The following is a 16,234-nucleotide window of genomic DNA, read 5'->3' as shown; positions in this document are numbered from 1 at the left end:
GGGATAGAAGAGGCTAAAAGAAAACCCAGGGAAGATGCTCCTATGTTAATCCTTCATCCCCAAGTTTCCCAGCCAGTCTTCCCTCTTTTCTCCACTTGTCAGAGTTTATATATACGGGCTGTGGTCTTTAGATGTTCTTATAGAAGGAAATAGGAAAGAGTATACCTACTTCTTCCCACACACAAAGTCCTATGGTGTAACTTTTAAATGGCGAGATTCCAAAGGCAGAAGCGGAAAACTTCACGTTATTAGTGATTTCCCATCACACACCATTGGGCCCGCTTTAAACTACTATTGGAAAATTTACATGAGAAATCACAACTGGAAACCTACATGTAGAAAATACTAATAAATAGTATTCTTGTAATTAAAAGCATGCTAACATATATAGCAACTCCTTGTATTAGTGTATTTCCACGTACCTAAAATTTACTTGAAAAGCAGAACACTGTTGACCGACTACTCCAAAATGATTATTCTCTCTCATTTTTTTGATGGGAAAGGAGAAAACCATATGATATGAGAAATTCTTTTGGATCATCGGCCTGAACTAAGTGACTTTTCCCACAGTTTTATCAGTTGGTGATTATCATTATCATTGGACTAGGTCACCCTAGTTGTCAGGTAAAAGTCATCTGGAGAACTTCCCTTGGGGAATAAAAATGCAAAACTGTGTATGGAGATTCAGGAACAACCACTTGTATTCCGGATGGGAAAACAGTTTTAACCCATGTACATTTACTTAGGAGGTTATCACATCATAAAAGCAATAGATGTTGAAAACCCACTGAGAATTGGTTACGATAAGAAAAATATTCTAAATGGTAAGAAAAGCACTTCATCGTATAGGCTCTGATTTTTAGTATAAGAAGTCTGAAAAGGCATCATCTAAAGATTACATTTTTGCTGTGTGTACTTGAGGCCAAGATCCTGAATGAAAAAAAAAAAATCAGTACAGAATCAGTCATGTGGTTGTTTCTAATTATCTTGATTTTTAACTTCATTTAAGCACGGTCTTGAGTTCAACATCAACTTTGGTATATAATACACTACCCATAAAAACACACAGACACATTGAAGAAAAAACTAAGAACAGAAATGGGAAATGATAAGGGCACCTGGGTGGCTCAGTCAGTTAGGTGTCTAACTTCAGCTCATGGTTCATGAGTTCGAGCCCCGCATTGGGCTCTGTGCTGTCAGCGGAACTGGCTTCAGATCCTCTGTCTCCCTCTCTCTGTGCCCCTCCTGTACTCACGCACATGTGCGCGTTCTCTCTCAAAATTTGATAAAGCATTTAAAAAAAGAAATGGGGATATATAATATTAAAAGAGCTCAAGCATTTTCTAAAAATACACGTAGAATCTAACTTGGTTAAGATTGTATATTCACAATCTGTTTACGGTCACAAATCTAATCGTGAGAAAAAATACACTCTTTATACTTTTTCCTATTAATCCATTTGTACTTTCTGCAGTAGTTCGACATTTCAGGGTCATTAAGAAAGGTCACAAGTGGTTAGAAATAAATATAACCAAGTTGGTAAAAGACCTTTACCCACAAAACTTTAACATACTGATAAAAGAAACTGAAGAAGACACAAATGAGTAACAATATATTCTGTGTTCATGGACTGGAAGAATTGTTAAAACGTCTGTACTACCCAAAGCCATCCATAGATTCAATGCAATCTGGATTGAGATTACAAATGCCAGTTTTCATAGAAATAGAAAAAAACATTTATATGGAACCACAAAAGAAGCCAAATAGCTAACGTGATCTTGAGAAATGACAAAGCTGGAGGCATCCCACTTTCTAATTTCAAACTGCACTGCAAAGCTGCAGGAATCAAAACAGGGTACTGGCATAAAAATGGACAAAGACCAATGGTACAGAATACGGAGCCCAGAAATAAACCCATGAACGTATGGCCAACTAAATACTCAATGGAGAAAAGATAGTTTCTTTAGTAAATGGTGTTTGGAAAAACAGATATTTTCACACAAAGGAGTGAAACTGGGTCACTCTGCTTACATGGGTCACATAAATTATCTTGAGATAAACTGAAGACTTCATGTAAGATCTGGAACTTTCAAACTCTGAAATGAAAACATAGGCAAAAATCTCCTTGGCATTGGTCTTGGCCATGAATTTTTGGATGTAACACCAAAAGCATAACAACAAAACCTTGGATATTTGGTTAATATCCAAAATATAAAAGAAACTCCTACAACTCAAGAATAAAAAAACAAATAATCCTATTTTTTTTAATTGGGGGAGGGGCGCCTGGGTGGCTCAGTCAGTTGAGCGTCCGACTTCGGCTCAGGTCTTAGTCTACAGTTTGTGAGTCTGAGCCCCACATTGGGCTCTGCACTGAGTGTGGAGCCTGCTTGGGATTCTCTATATTCCTCTCTCCCTCTCTCTGCCCTTCCTCTGCTTGTATGCCCTCTCCTGCTCTCAAAATAAATAAAATAAACTTAAAAAATAATTGAGGGAAGGACCTGAATAGGTAACTTCCAAAGAAGATATACCAATGACCAAGTGGAACACGGAAAGATGCTCAACACCATGAATCAACAGGGATGTGCAAATCAAAACCACAATGTGGTATCGTCGCACTCCTGATAACGGGACTATTAGAAGAGATAAATGCTAGGGAGGATGTGAAGCAAAAGGAACCATTGTATACTATTGGTGGGAATGTAAATTGGTAAACCACTACAGGAAACAGTATGGATGTTCCTCAAAAAATTAAAAATAGAACTACCACATGATCCAGCAGTTACACTTTTGTGTGTGTGTGTGTGTGTGTGTGTGTGTATACATATTCAAAGGAATGAAATAATTATCTCCAAGAAATATCTGCATCTCAGTGCTCACTGCGATATTTTTTTTATCATAGCCAAGACATGGAAACAATGTACGTGTTCAGTGATGGATGAATAGATAATGATGTATACAATGGAATATTATTCAGCCATAAAAAAAGAAGGAAATGCTACATTTGCAACAACATGGATGAGCCTTCAGGACTTACGCTAAGTCAGACAAATCAGACAGAGCAAGACAAATACTGTATGATATCATATGTGGAATCTAAAAACAACAAACTCACAGAAACCAAGGAGACTGGTGGTTGCTGGAGGTGGGGGAAATGGTCACCCACAGGTTCAACATTCCAGTTATAAAAAACGACTAAGTTCTGGAGATGTAAGGCAGATCATGGTGACTACAGTCAACACTATTTTATACTTGACAGGTGCTGAGACTGTGTCTTCAAAGTTTTCACCACAACGAGAAAGAGAGAGAGAGAAGGTGTTGACTGTGAGAATCATTTCATAATACAGAAGTAGATGTCATCATCTCATTGTACATCTCAAACAAGGTTACGTGCCAGTTGTATCTCAAAAAAACTAGGAAAAACTTTCCTCTCAAGGTTTCTACTTCTTTAGATTTCCTGGATGACTCCCACTTTTTCTAGCATGATATCCAGCCCCAGTATTCATGCAGGTTTAATACTCTCTTGGTTCCCTGGTCTTGTCTACCATAAATGTTAGTTACTAAATGAAAACTGAATTTCCATCCTACTCCATCCCATTCCATCTTCTCACTCCCACGGTCATACACTTGGCTGAGTCACTATCAATCTATAATCCTTAGATAATCTCAACTTGATGTACCTGACATCTTTCCAGTTTATTTCCTCCAGAATTCTGAGTACAGTTTCAGTTCCACTATACATTAACCTAATATCTCCTATCATGAAAGATCCTGTCCCTTCTGACGCAATTTAAATTTCGTGGTCCACAATTATAATTAGCACAAATAGGTCACAAAAGCATCATTTTACAATTAGATTCAGGACTACAAATAAGGAATAGCTACGATCAATCCCTTGTCCGTCCTTATGTTGACAGACAAAACTTGACAAAACTCCACTCCTGCTTAAACCCAACTGTTTATTCTTCATCCGTACACATGTGCCTCTCGCTCTCCTAGACAACTATTTTATTCCTCCTTCTCCATGTCCAAACCTCTCCAAATCCTACCCCAAACCTGTCAGCCTCCTATCTCGCAGAACATAAAAACAATCACAAGAGTGCTTCCCCAAGTTTCCTTCCATTACTCGTGCATTTATCAGCCTCTGCTTTCTTACATTTAACTCCATTTACGTACTAGAACCTATTTAGATTTACCTCAAGCATAGAAGTTCCTAGGCTGCACGAATGCAGAAATGTTAGTGTATTTTCCTAACTCACATGTTAAGTCAGGTTCTCTGGAAAACAGAATCTGAGGTGCAGATTTGAGCATGGAAAGTTCCATGGAGAGTGCTCTCAGAACGGCAGCTAGGAGGGAAGCAGGACTGGTCTGTGATGCATTTGCAAAATACGCAACCACACTATGGCAGCTGTGGAGCAAGAATGGTCCTACAGAACTGTCTCAGATTAAGGCAAGAGGGTTAAGCCCTATGACCCTCTACTGACCAGCTATCATATGCCAGACAGACTGGGCAAGGCAGCTTCCTTCAGCTAAGGCTAATTAGTGGGAAAAACTCAGTTGTGAGTTATCGGCAGCCAAGTCTGATTGCTAGAGCTTCTGGGGGAATGAATGTCATTGCTCCAGCCTCCGGGTTTCCACCACAGAATCCACTACAGCTCACTATGGTCTAAGCAAATTCATTTGCTTCCTATAGTAAGTTCACCCCATCTTGGAAGAGCTCCTCCTGGAATTGGATTGGTCTTTTCTTGGGGAAATTAATAGGAGGAAGGTTAGAACAAATGCCAGCCCCTTCTGCTGAACCATGTTGTAGGGCCACTAGTGAGACCCACTGTCTCCTTTGGTACTATTCATTCTAGATTCTCTTACCCTGGGCTGGCATCCACACTCAACTAGGTGGCTTATCTGGTGGGGTAACCCAAACCACAGCCTTGAGTGAATTCTACTTCTGAATTCCATGACTTGATCAGGTGGTGGTACAGAACTTTCCTATTTACAACCAAAACGGGGCAAGGAAGTAACCACAAAAAGATGTCCTAGCCCATCACCTAGGGATCAAAGATGATTTTTTCTGCCTACATGATGTAGCAGCAGCCTTAACTCGTCCTTATAAAGAAGAACAACTGCCCTAGCCAGGTGGTGATGCTTCTCCCTGCCTGCTTATCTCTGCCATGGAAGCCCCAAGGTCACCATACAACAGTCATAATAAAAATAAATCCTTGGGCTGATCCTTGGGCTTTTACTGCTCTTTGGATGCTGGAGGTGAAGGTCTCTTTACTTGCAGCCCAGGAGATGCTCTGTCACACTTCAACTGGGTATTAATGACCTTTAGTTTCTCATTTTCTTTGTCCAGTCCATCCATGGTACTCAAGAGAAGCCATCCGATTCCATAGTTCTTACAATCACTACTTAGTGATTCCTCACCCATTACTGGTGAGGAATCGAGTTCCCCATCTCATTCTGGAGGCTGCTCCCTCTAATAGAGCTGACTCACCCTACCTCTTGAGAAGAGATCGAGTGCTTCTCTTCCCGACTCTGCATTCATGAAGATTAACTTAGTAGCTTAAATTCTTCCAAGGTGGGAGGATTTACACCATGGAAGTTGACCCATGTTACAAATCAAGTTGTTCCCCTCCCCTGCCCAGAGAGCCAGTTATTAAACATTTGCCAACACACCACTGGTTTTTCCCTTCTGTCCGCTTCTGGCACCAACTGTCTTCGGTTGGACTCCTGAGAAGCCAGACTTTGAGATGGAGATTTGTCTGCAGGAAGTTTAACAGGCTACTGAGAACAATATCTGTGAGGGAGTGAAGGGAGCAGAACTGGCCACTGAAAGTGGAAGGCAGTCTTGTCAATGGTCTCTGACAATCCCATCAGGAGTTCTAGAGTTGGGACTGTCCTACAGAGTGGCCCAGAATTCACATAGGAAACCGAGCTTTTTATGACTACAGTGATGAGTCAAAGGATGCCAGCCACCCCCAACAGAGGCTGTAACCCTAGGTGAGGCAGTTATCTTCCACTGAGGGCACTTCCTGTGGAGGAACCCAGCCATGAGCCATACGTAGCCAAAGAGCATTCCTCCAATACCTGGGGGATGGAGTATTTTGGTCCTAAAAACAGGATGTGAACAACTGTGAGCATCCTTCCGTATCAGTAAGTATTCATCTCACTTTATTTCTTAAGTATATCATCTACTAAACAAACCTATTTCCCCCATTATACAATTCTCCAAAGAATTTTTTAATGGATAGGTATTTGTATACATTGATAATATTAATAGGGAAACCCCTAAGAAATATGTTTTTTTAAGGGGTTGTATTCATGGTTTGAGAAGCCAGCACTTTCACCAACACTAGTTAGTATTTACAAATATGACAGATGAAAAATGTAATTAAGTTTGGGTTAAACTGGACTTATTACTAATGCAATTGAACATATCATACATATTTAATGCTGACTGCATTTCTAAAATTGTGTTCTTCCCAGTTTTCTTGCTCTGAATATTTTTCCTTATTGAATTGAAAGGACTTTTTTAAAAAAAAAAATGTTTATTTTGAGAGAGACAGAGAGAGAGAGAGAGTGCATGAGCAGGGTAGGGGCAGAGAGAGGCGGGGAGGGAGAGAGAGAGAGGGAGAGAGAGAAGCCCAAGCAGGCTCTGTGTCATCGGAGGAGAGCAACGCAGGGCTCAATCTCACCAATGCTGAGATCATGACCTGACACCAATCAAGTCTAGCCCCATTTTAGGATTACATACTGAGAATATTTTCCATATATATATATATATATATATATATATATATAGAGAGAGAGAGAGAGAGAGAGAGAGAGAGAGAGAGAGACAGGCTGGCTACTGAGAAGCTGTTTTATTGCATAATTAAAATTTTGGATATTTTTTTCTAATGGGTTCTCATTTTGCTGTTAACACTTAAAAATATATTGATGACTTTTGAGCACTTATAGTGATCAGTATTTGGTAGACTTTCAACAAGCATCATCAGCTGACTCATGTACGGAAAAGGACAGTAAGAAAGAAGCATGTTAGAGGCACTTGGGCGGCTCAATTGATTGAGCTTCCGATCTTGATTTTGGTTCAGGTCATGATCCTGGGGTCCTGGGACAGAGTCCGGCATCAGCACCATATGGAGCACGGAGCCTGCTTGAGGTTCTCTACCTCTGCCTTTCTCCCTTGCTCATAGGCATGCTCTCTCTCAAATTAAAAACAAAAAAGCTGAGTTAAATAAAATGGGGCATAAAACTAAATCATGAAAGCCAAGAGAATTGATAAAAGAAGTCTATAAACCTTCATCTTTAAAATGTCTGCTAGTGATCAATATTAAAGACCATCGACTGAGGGGCCTCCTGACACAGTAGTTTTTAAGTATTAAATATTTATTGCCATTAACTAGCATACATTCACTTAAAAACTATATTATCATCTACTTACCAAACTGGAATGAATTAGTGGATGCTGTGTTGAATGAATGATTTCTTAAACCTTATGTAACATCAAGCTCTGTGGAATTTCCCCTATTTTCTTATCTTTACGTTATTGTCATTTATCTATATGTCTTAACCAGAATACATTCATTGGAAGCAAGGATGAGATCTTAATCAGCTTTTTATATCTACTGAGTAATTTAATCAAGTGTCTTCTTGCACATTACTATTATCTCGATTAATAAAGCTAAATTTAGAGTGCTCTCAATTATAATTCATATAATCTTTTTAACAACCCTATCAAGTAGGTGTACTATCATTCACACTTTATCAGATGAAGAAATCGGAGAATAGAAAAGTAATTTGCCAAAGGTCACACAGCTGCGCTCGAGGACACCAACAGTCTGATGCGGGCAGTCTTACTCCTAAGCCCCCATTTGGAACAAATTATACATTTAAATTATTCATGATAATAATATCGCATCAGATACATTTGCCAGGGTCAAGGATGTGCCGCTGCTATATTGCAGTGAATACCTGTGGAATTTGATGCCATTGGACTAGGGCTTATTTTGATGACAAAATTAAAGTCGACTAATATTGGCCTTCAGGACATTTTACCTTAATTTGTATTTTCTAAATATTCTAGGAGATCCTTGAGTAATTTAGTAATATAAGAGGGCTAAAGTAACATTTGGTCTGCAGTGAAAAAGGAAGAAAACGTAGCATTCGCTAAGTGATCCATCTCAAACATCCAAATCAGCTAACACTTTGGACGGGGAAGGTGAGTTGAGACCATTTTGCGGGCACTGGTCTTCTGCAGTTCCTCTCCTCAAAAGAAAAGCCTCCAAGAGAGCACATTTATTTGGAGCATTCAACCTCCTGTTCATAATACCAACAACGTTTCCATTTTAGATAAACCCACTGAACCCTCGAGATAATTTATATTTAATTTCTTCGTGTTACCTCGATCCCTTAATTATATGGTTAAAATCCCTGAGATCAGGGTGTTAGGCAAGTTTAGTGAGTTACTGGGACAGACAATGTGTGTGTGGGAGGAATTTACAAAATGAGCAATGCATTGGAATTCTAAGAAATGCCCACTTAAATGGCTCTCAAATTAGAACTCCTTGTTTCAGCCCCGGAAACAGTGGAGTTCTGCACACCCCACACTTTCAAAGGCTCTTCGGCACAATCATTTAGATGTTTTGAGCAGGCAGCAGCACAGCTGGGGAAACTTTACCGTCTTCTTCATACGGACTCAAGTGTGGTTATAACGCAGAGCACCGAAGGGAAGGAGTCATCTTTCAGAAACCTCTCTTACCCTTGCGAGACATATTTGATTAATCATCACTTGTCCTGTGTCGGGCAGAGAACTCTCTGTATGTCCTAAATCACATGGTCCTCATGCCCTTCAAATGCAACCGTGCTTTTCCATGCTTCGACAGAGGACACTATGCAAGCCACATATTCTAAAAGAGCATCTCACAGGTTTTAAGCTTCCTCGACCCTTTTCTGCGGTATGACTTCACTCGGTGGTTTCTCTAGCCCCAGAAAGACTGCAACGCAGACAATCCCAGCCTTGATGCTGATGTTACAAATGACCTTCCCTGGGTTTTCTATGTGACAGGGCACACAAGGGAATGATGCAGCGGTCACTTCAGTCATTCGAGAACTTGAACTATCCCCCAGGGAGCTGTCAGAACAATCAGCCCCTCCTTCAGGAAATGAGAGGAAGTGCCAGCCCAGTGGAAATTTATTTATTACCCATTTGAAGGCTGCTGAAATAACAAAACATCCTTCTTACCAAGCACACTGGGGCTATACAAAGAAACTGGGAATATTCTCACACTGGGGCAGTGAATGTCATTCAGTCGAGTGCTAAGCAGTATTATTTTGTTAACGGCACTCCCAAAGAAGGAAGAAGGCAACGTGATCGTGTAAAATAAATTAAGCATCAGTGAAAAACTTTCCTTGACCCAACTCATTGCAGGAAATCTGCTAGAAGCGACCTTGGTGCCAAGCAGGTCAACAGCTCCTGCGTCAGAGTGAAGGCTCTGTCACAGTTCTAGTCTACTGTGCTGGGAAACCCCTCCACTCAGGTTCAGAGAGTTTAAAAAAAAAAAAAAAAAAAAAAAAAAAAGCCCTTCTGCCTGGAGCAGCTACTCCCCAAATTAGGGGAAATGGCGAAGGTGTTTCTCCAGCCTGCAGGGAAAACTAAGGATCGAAAATCTCTATCATCCCTCCCTTCCCAAGGCAGAGCTCTGCACCTAGAGACTTGCCGTGCTGGCCCTGGGGCCGAGGAAGACCATCCCTCACCTAGCCTGTGCCTGCAGCCTTAGGTCTAGTGGGGGCACTTGCCTCCTCCTTTTACCTTCCTGCAGGGCATTTGGGGGGATGCCTCTGAATTGCAAAGCTCTGTCAACCCCTGGACACAGATCCCTGCCTTCCGAATTCACTCCGCCTGTGCTTTGTTCTAGTGGGTGTTCTTGGTCCTCTGTTCAAAGTCTTCCTCCTTTCCAAGCTACCGGAAGTAAAATAATGCATGAAAAAATAGGAAGAAGGAATTCGGTCTCAAGGCTGTGAACGCAGAAATCTTGCCTGAGAAATCTTGCCCCCCTGCCCTGCGCATTTCAGACTCACCAGGCCCCACCATCATGGCTAATCCACATCGTGGACTGAGGGGCTCCCTCAAGGAGGAGGAACAGGCCTGGAGCTCTGGAGGCCCCATCAAGCAGCTCTGATGGGCCAGTCACCTTTCCCCTCCGGTGACCCTCCGGTGCCCAGTCTCCCAGTTTGCAACATGACGCTGCTGAAACGCCCAGAAGAGGATCCCGGGCCTACTGCTGTGCAACCTCTTCTCCACCCAGGCGGCACCACATCCTGTCCAGAGCCACCTTTATTGGTCTGCAACAGGTCCTATCAGGCTGAGCAGGAAGGACCCCCCAGCTCCTGCAACAGTACAGGTTTGTGACCACAATGTTCCCTCCAAGGGGAAAGCTGAGAGGGCGAGGCCTGTCCACAGACACTCAGAGGACTTGCTCGGACTCAGGACAGAACACAGATGGAGGGACCCTGGGAGCGGTGCTGGGAACCCAGTTCCAGGCTGGCGTCCGGCTATAGCTAGCCCCGTCCACTTCCTCAAAGGCACAGTGCAAGCAATGATCTCTGCGGCCAGTAGGCAGAGGGAGAGAGAGCCCTTCCGGAAGCTGGCTGCCCACTCCCCGTCTTCCCTAGCCCAACTCACAACCGTCCTGCTCGCCAGGCACTTGTTCTCCCTCTAGACAGAATCTTCTACAGGGTTCTGTGCGGCCAGCCGTGGCCACAGGATCCTGGCCTTTGGAGGTGCCCTCTGGAGCCAGGAAGGGACAGCGGAACGTCACAAAAATGTGTCCCACCACCACCCTGGAGCAGCTGGGATGCTCGGCTGGTGTGACCCCAATGTCGGGGCCAAGTCCCAGGCCTCTCTGGCAGATTTCTGGATGGACCGCTATGGCGGTTCTTACAATAAAGGGCCGACACGCTTTAGAGAGCGGAAGAGAGCTGGCCGACACCTGCCTGAGCTGAAGATCGCGAAGTTCATGAGAACGCGGGGTTCATTCCACAAGCCCCCCCCGACCCCACCCCCACCCAAGTCACCTGCGGGGGAAGCTGGTCCCGGAAAGTGACCAACTCGGCGTTCGGCAGCACGGAATAAAAACCCCAAGGGCTCTCCACTTGAGGACACGGCGGACCTGCTGCGGCCACCACCGGGCGCCCCGCCCCACGAACCCCAAGGTCAGCAGCGCCAGGTGCCACCGCGCGGTGGGCACCAGGCCCGCGGAGACGCCCCCCAAGCCCGCGACTCGGCACGCCCCTCCCCCACTGCGCCCCCCCACCCCCACCCTAGCACCTGCTTGGTGACCCCGGGACGCTGGCCCCGCAGCAACCTAAGTCCTGGCCGAACAGACCTGGCCCTCTGCCCCCCCCCAAGCCAGCTGCAGACCCCCCCAAACCTAGCGGCCGGTGGGCGGGACTGGGTGGGGGGACTAGGGCCGCTCGGTGCCCGCAGCGAGCACGGGGACCGGGGAGCCACGCGCCTCTTGCCCAGAAAGTCCTCAGTCCCCGAGACGGCTCTCGAGGAGGCGCACCCGGGTCCACCGGCACCCCCACCCCGCCTGGCCTACCTGCCCGCCGGCAGCGCGCTCTGCTCCTCTCCAGATGGGACCAGCGCCAGGAGCAGGGCCTGAGGCAGGAGAGCCGCGACCTTTAGGTGACCCGCACCCCAGGCCGTTCGGTGGGAGCTGGCCCAGGTCCCGGGCATCCGGGGCGTCAGGGCGCTGGGCCGCAGCCCCACCGCCTCCCCGCGGGACCAGGCCCTCCCCACCTGCCCCGGGTTCTAGCCCCGCCCGAAACCCACCCTCGGGCCCCAGAATCTAACCCTGAGATTCACCTGTGTCTGCAAGAAAACAGGTAACAGTCCTCCCGGGCCGCTGCTGATGGCTCACCTCCAAGAACAGAGTCCCTGGAAGAGGCATCAGCATCCTTCCAATCCCAAGTGACCGATGAAAGCAGTATCTTAAAGCATCTCAGGAGAACGTAGGACAACGTCAGAAAACTGCGCGGTTTGAGCGAAAACCCTTGCTTTAGACCTCAGGAAAGTCGAGAACTGCTTGCCTAGGAATCTGCTGCCTGGAAGCAGAGAGGACGCCCAGCTGGAGGAACGGAAAAACGGGCGCGCGAACTCAAACAGCTTGTGAGTGGAAGGACAGCCAGCCAGTGTCTGACTGCAACCTTGCAGAAGATGGGAAGTTGGCCTGGCCTCTTGAGAGAAGGTGACAGCGGTGGGGCATCAGCGAGAAAGAGTCAGCTGGGAAAATGGAGATCATCTGGCCAGGCAGTCAGAAGCTGAATTGAAAACACTCAGGGATGCTGTTGATGTGTAGATGTTTCTGTTAAAAGGCTCGAGGGAGAAAAATAAATACTTAAAAAACTTATTTGAGGACAATCAAAATCAAATGAATGAAGAACCTACAGGAGAAATTTAAAAAACAAAAACAAAACACATACACACAAAAGCCTTCAAAACTGAGGCAGTCTGAATGCACAACTTGGAAGAGATTCAGGAGCAGCGGCCGAGGCTTCAAGTTCTGCCTCAATTACACCAAAAACGTGCAATGCCGACTTCAGAGAATGCTGACGGAGGAGGAAACATGCTCGGAGACAGAGAAGGAGGCTGCAAGTGCATGAAAACGGGACCCACATTCATCAGAAGCTCCCCCTTTACAGGGTGAGCTGAAGACAAGGACAGAGACCCGTTTTCTTCTATCATAACCGGGTTCTCCTCTATGGGAAAAGAGCCCGTGGAAGTCTGACCCTAGCTCTGCAGGCCAAGAGAAACCTCAAGCTAAGAAAATGACCATAACAGATAAACAGTGGCTAAAACAGAGTTCACCGCCAGCCTTCCCAGTGGCCCCTTTGCTCCTGGGAAGCTTACACCTGCAGCCCTGATAATATGGGGCGGGAGCCCGGATCATCAGGTCGCTGAGGAACGGGGACTTCTCTCCTCGACGGCTGGGAGAACCACAGTCACGTGCAGGTTGGATTTTGCTGTCACAGCAGCAAATCCCTGAACACCCACAACCAGAGCTGAACAGCTGCCTGTCTTTTCTCTCTTTAGAAGTAATTTTATGGAGGCGCTTGGCTCAGGTCATGATCTCAGGGTTTGTGAGTTCAAATCCTGCGTCAGGCCCTGTGCTGACTGTGCAGAGCCTGCTTGGGATTCTCTCTCCCTCTCTCTCTGCCCCTCCCTCACTCACGCACACTCTCTTTCTCTCTCAAAATAAAACAATAAACTTTTAAAAATAATTTCTATGGAGGTTCCTCAAAAAATTAAAAATAGATCTACCCTATGACCTAGCAATGACACTGCTAGGAATTTCCCCAAGGGATACAGGAGTGCTGATGCATAAGGGCACATGTACCCCAATGTTTATAGCAGCACTCTCAACAATAGCCAAATTATGGAAAGAGCCTAAATGTCCATCAACTGATGAATGGATAAGAAATTGTGGTTTATATACACAATGGAGCACTATGTGGCAATGAGAAAGAATGAAATCTGGCCTTTTGTAGCAATGTGGAGGGAACTGGAGGGTGTTATGCTAAGTGAAATAAGTCCTACAGAGAAAGACAGATACCATATATTTTCCCTCTTATGTGGATCCTGAGAAACTTAACAGAAGACCATGGGGGAGGGAAAGGGAGAAAAAAAAGGGAGGGAGGCAAACCATAAGAAACTCTTAAAGACTGAGAATAAAATGAGGGTTGACGGTGGGTGGGAGGGAGGGGAAAGTGGGTGATGGGCAGTGAGGAGGACACCTGTTGGGATGAGCACTGGGTGTTGTATGGAAACCAATTGGACAAATAAATTTCATATTAAAAAAATAATAATTTTGTAAAAACTTTAAAAAATAAAAGTAATTTTGATTTATCTCTTTCTCATCAACCTGCTGTTATTGAAATCATGCTACAGTTGCTCCTGTTGAAGTTTGATAGCATTATAATTTTCAGGGAAGTGTTTAAAATATGGATTTGTTTAATGTAATCCTCATGAATACATTATTTCCATCTCATTGGGCCCTCTAGAATTAGTTAGTATATGTATTGTATTTTCTTTTAAAATTTTTTAATGTTTATTCATTTTTAGTGAGAGAGACAGAGACAGAGATGCAGGGGAAGGGCAGAGACAGAGAGGGAGACACAGAATCCGAAGCAGGCTCCAGAGCCCGACGGAGGGCTCGAACCACGAACTGTGAGATCATGACCTGAGCCGAGGTGAGACGCTTAACGCCACCCAGGCACCCCATATTGTATTTTGGTTTAAATTAAAAGGCCACTATTACTTAAACCCATCACTGAAATTTGATATGAATGGAGGTGTTTAAGGCAATAGAGACCAATTCAATTCAGTGTGCTAAAAATTATACTCTATACTCTATACACAAATTTTGGTTGTAGTATCAGTGTATTCCATCTACTTGTATCTTCAAAAATATTCTAGTCTTCTGAGCTTTTTAGTCCACAAGACTTGAGCTGCATTTTATTTTGAGAAAAAGACAGGAGTTATTAGAATTCTACTCTACTGAGAGAAGTATTGAACCAAAGAAGGAATAACAAGTAGGACAATTTATTCTCAAAGCAAGTTAAGCACGTGGTATTCGTTTCTGACCTGTCCACTCGTTGGCCTCACACTGATTGAGCATATGTTGGCCATCAGACACTCTGCTGGGCACCGGGCTTCTGGAGGTCCAGCTTTCCTCCGTGTGCTCCAGGGGAGCTCAGGGGCCAGAGAGGGGCCAGAGAGGGGCCAAAAGGGCAGTGCTCTGGGAATATCAAGAAGCCAAACCTTCCTCAAACGGAAAGGGCATGAGGTATTTAATATGCTGCCTACAACCATCTCCAGAATTCTAATCTAATACTACATTTGGCCCCAAGATCCTACACTGGCTTTGCCTCAAGTTTCCTTTTGTCCTTTTTGCTGTCATAATGTCTTTAACCCTCAGATGTTAAGAGGATTCAATAAAGCAAAAGATTTCAAAAAAAAAAAAAAAGCACAGCAGGCGGGGTGAGGGTGTGGACAGCAGGAAGTTGAGGGCAACAGAGAGAAGAGCATGCTAATCCCACCAGATGATGAAAGCTCTCGTCTACAATGCTAAAGGGTTTGGCTTCACCCTCCACTGTCATGGAAGGATGTGCACGGTTTCACGTTAGAGAGAAGGTGATGACTACTCTAGAACAAGCCCTGGAGGAAGAAGGGCAGTTGGGAGGTCGCTTCTTGATCCATGAGATGGAGGGTTATGATGACTTTGGGAGACCGTTGGAAGTGAGTGCGGGTGGATCCGGAAGAGATCCGGAGGACAAGGGAGACAGAGTGGCAGAATAAGGTGACGTTGTGTTCAGATTTTCTGGAGGGGTGGTGACTTTCACTCTGATAAGATGCACAGAAGACTAGACAGGTGTCAGGAAAAGCAAGTTGGATTTTCTGGCCTGGTCTCTAAACACCCCACATGACCACACGAACCTAGAAAGAGACTTTCACCTAGTGGTCCAAGAAAAGGTTAGTTCTGATCACCTGCTCAACGGTTGTGGGTTCTCCCTCTCTCTGTGTGTCTCTTTCACTTGGGTGCATAATTGGATTTATCATTTTTTTTTACATCCCACTCTCAATATTGATGCATGTAAAGTCCTACCTCCATCCCTCCTTTCCTTGCCTTCTGCCCCTCTTCTTAATGGTATAATTAGCACCTGCAAATCTCTACCATGCAAATCAAACTAAAATGATGACAGTGATCTACATCTAACCTTGCACTTGCCCCATCCCCACTCTATCCCTCTGCCCTCATGCAACCTGAATCTCTCACTTCCATTTCTATGTGGCTCCATCATAGAGATAGATACATAGATAGATGGAAACATTTCATGTTTTTCACTTTTTACTTTAACATTATTTGCTACGATTCATGCCTGATACCTGATGCCATTCAGTGCTTTTGCTGTCTGTGCTAATTCTCTTTTATGGGAATATATGCAGTTTATTTATCCACTCTCCTGACGAAGGACGTTGGGTCATTTCCAGGTTTGAGCTTTTATGAGCTTTTTTTAAAAATTTGTTTATTAAAATTCAAGTTATTGAGCACACAGTGTAGTATTGGTTTCAGGAGTGGAGCCCAGCGATTCATCACTTACCTATAACACCCAGTGCTCATCCCAACAAGCGCCCTCCTTAACGCCCATCAGCCATTTAGCCCATCCCCCCACCCCA

This window comes from Panthera leo, chromosome B1, assembly GCF_018350215.1.
Source record: "Panthera leo isolate Ple1 chromosome B1, P.leo_Ple1_pat1.1, whole genome shotgun sequence".
NCBI classification, from domain to species: Eukaryota; Metazoa; Chordata; class Mammalia; order Carnivora; family Felidae; genus Panthera; species Panthera leo.
Note: the sequence above shows the minus strand (reverse complement) of the source record.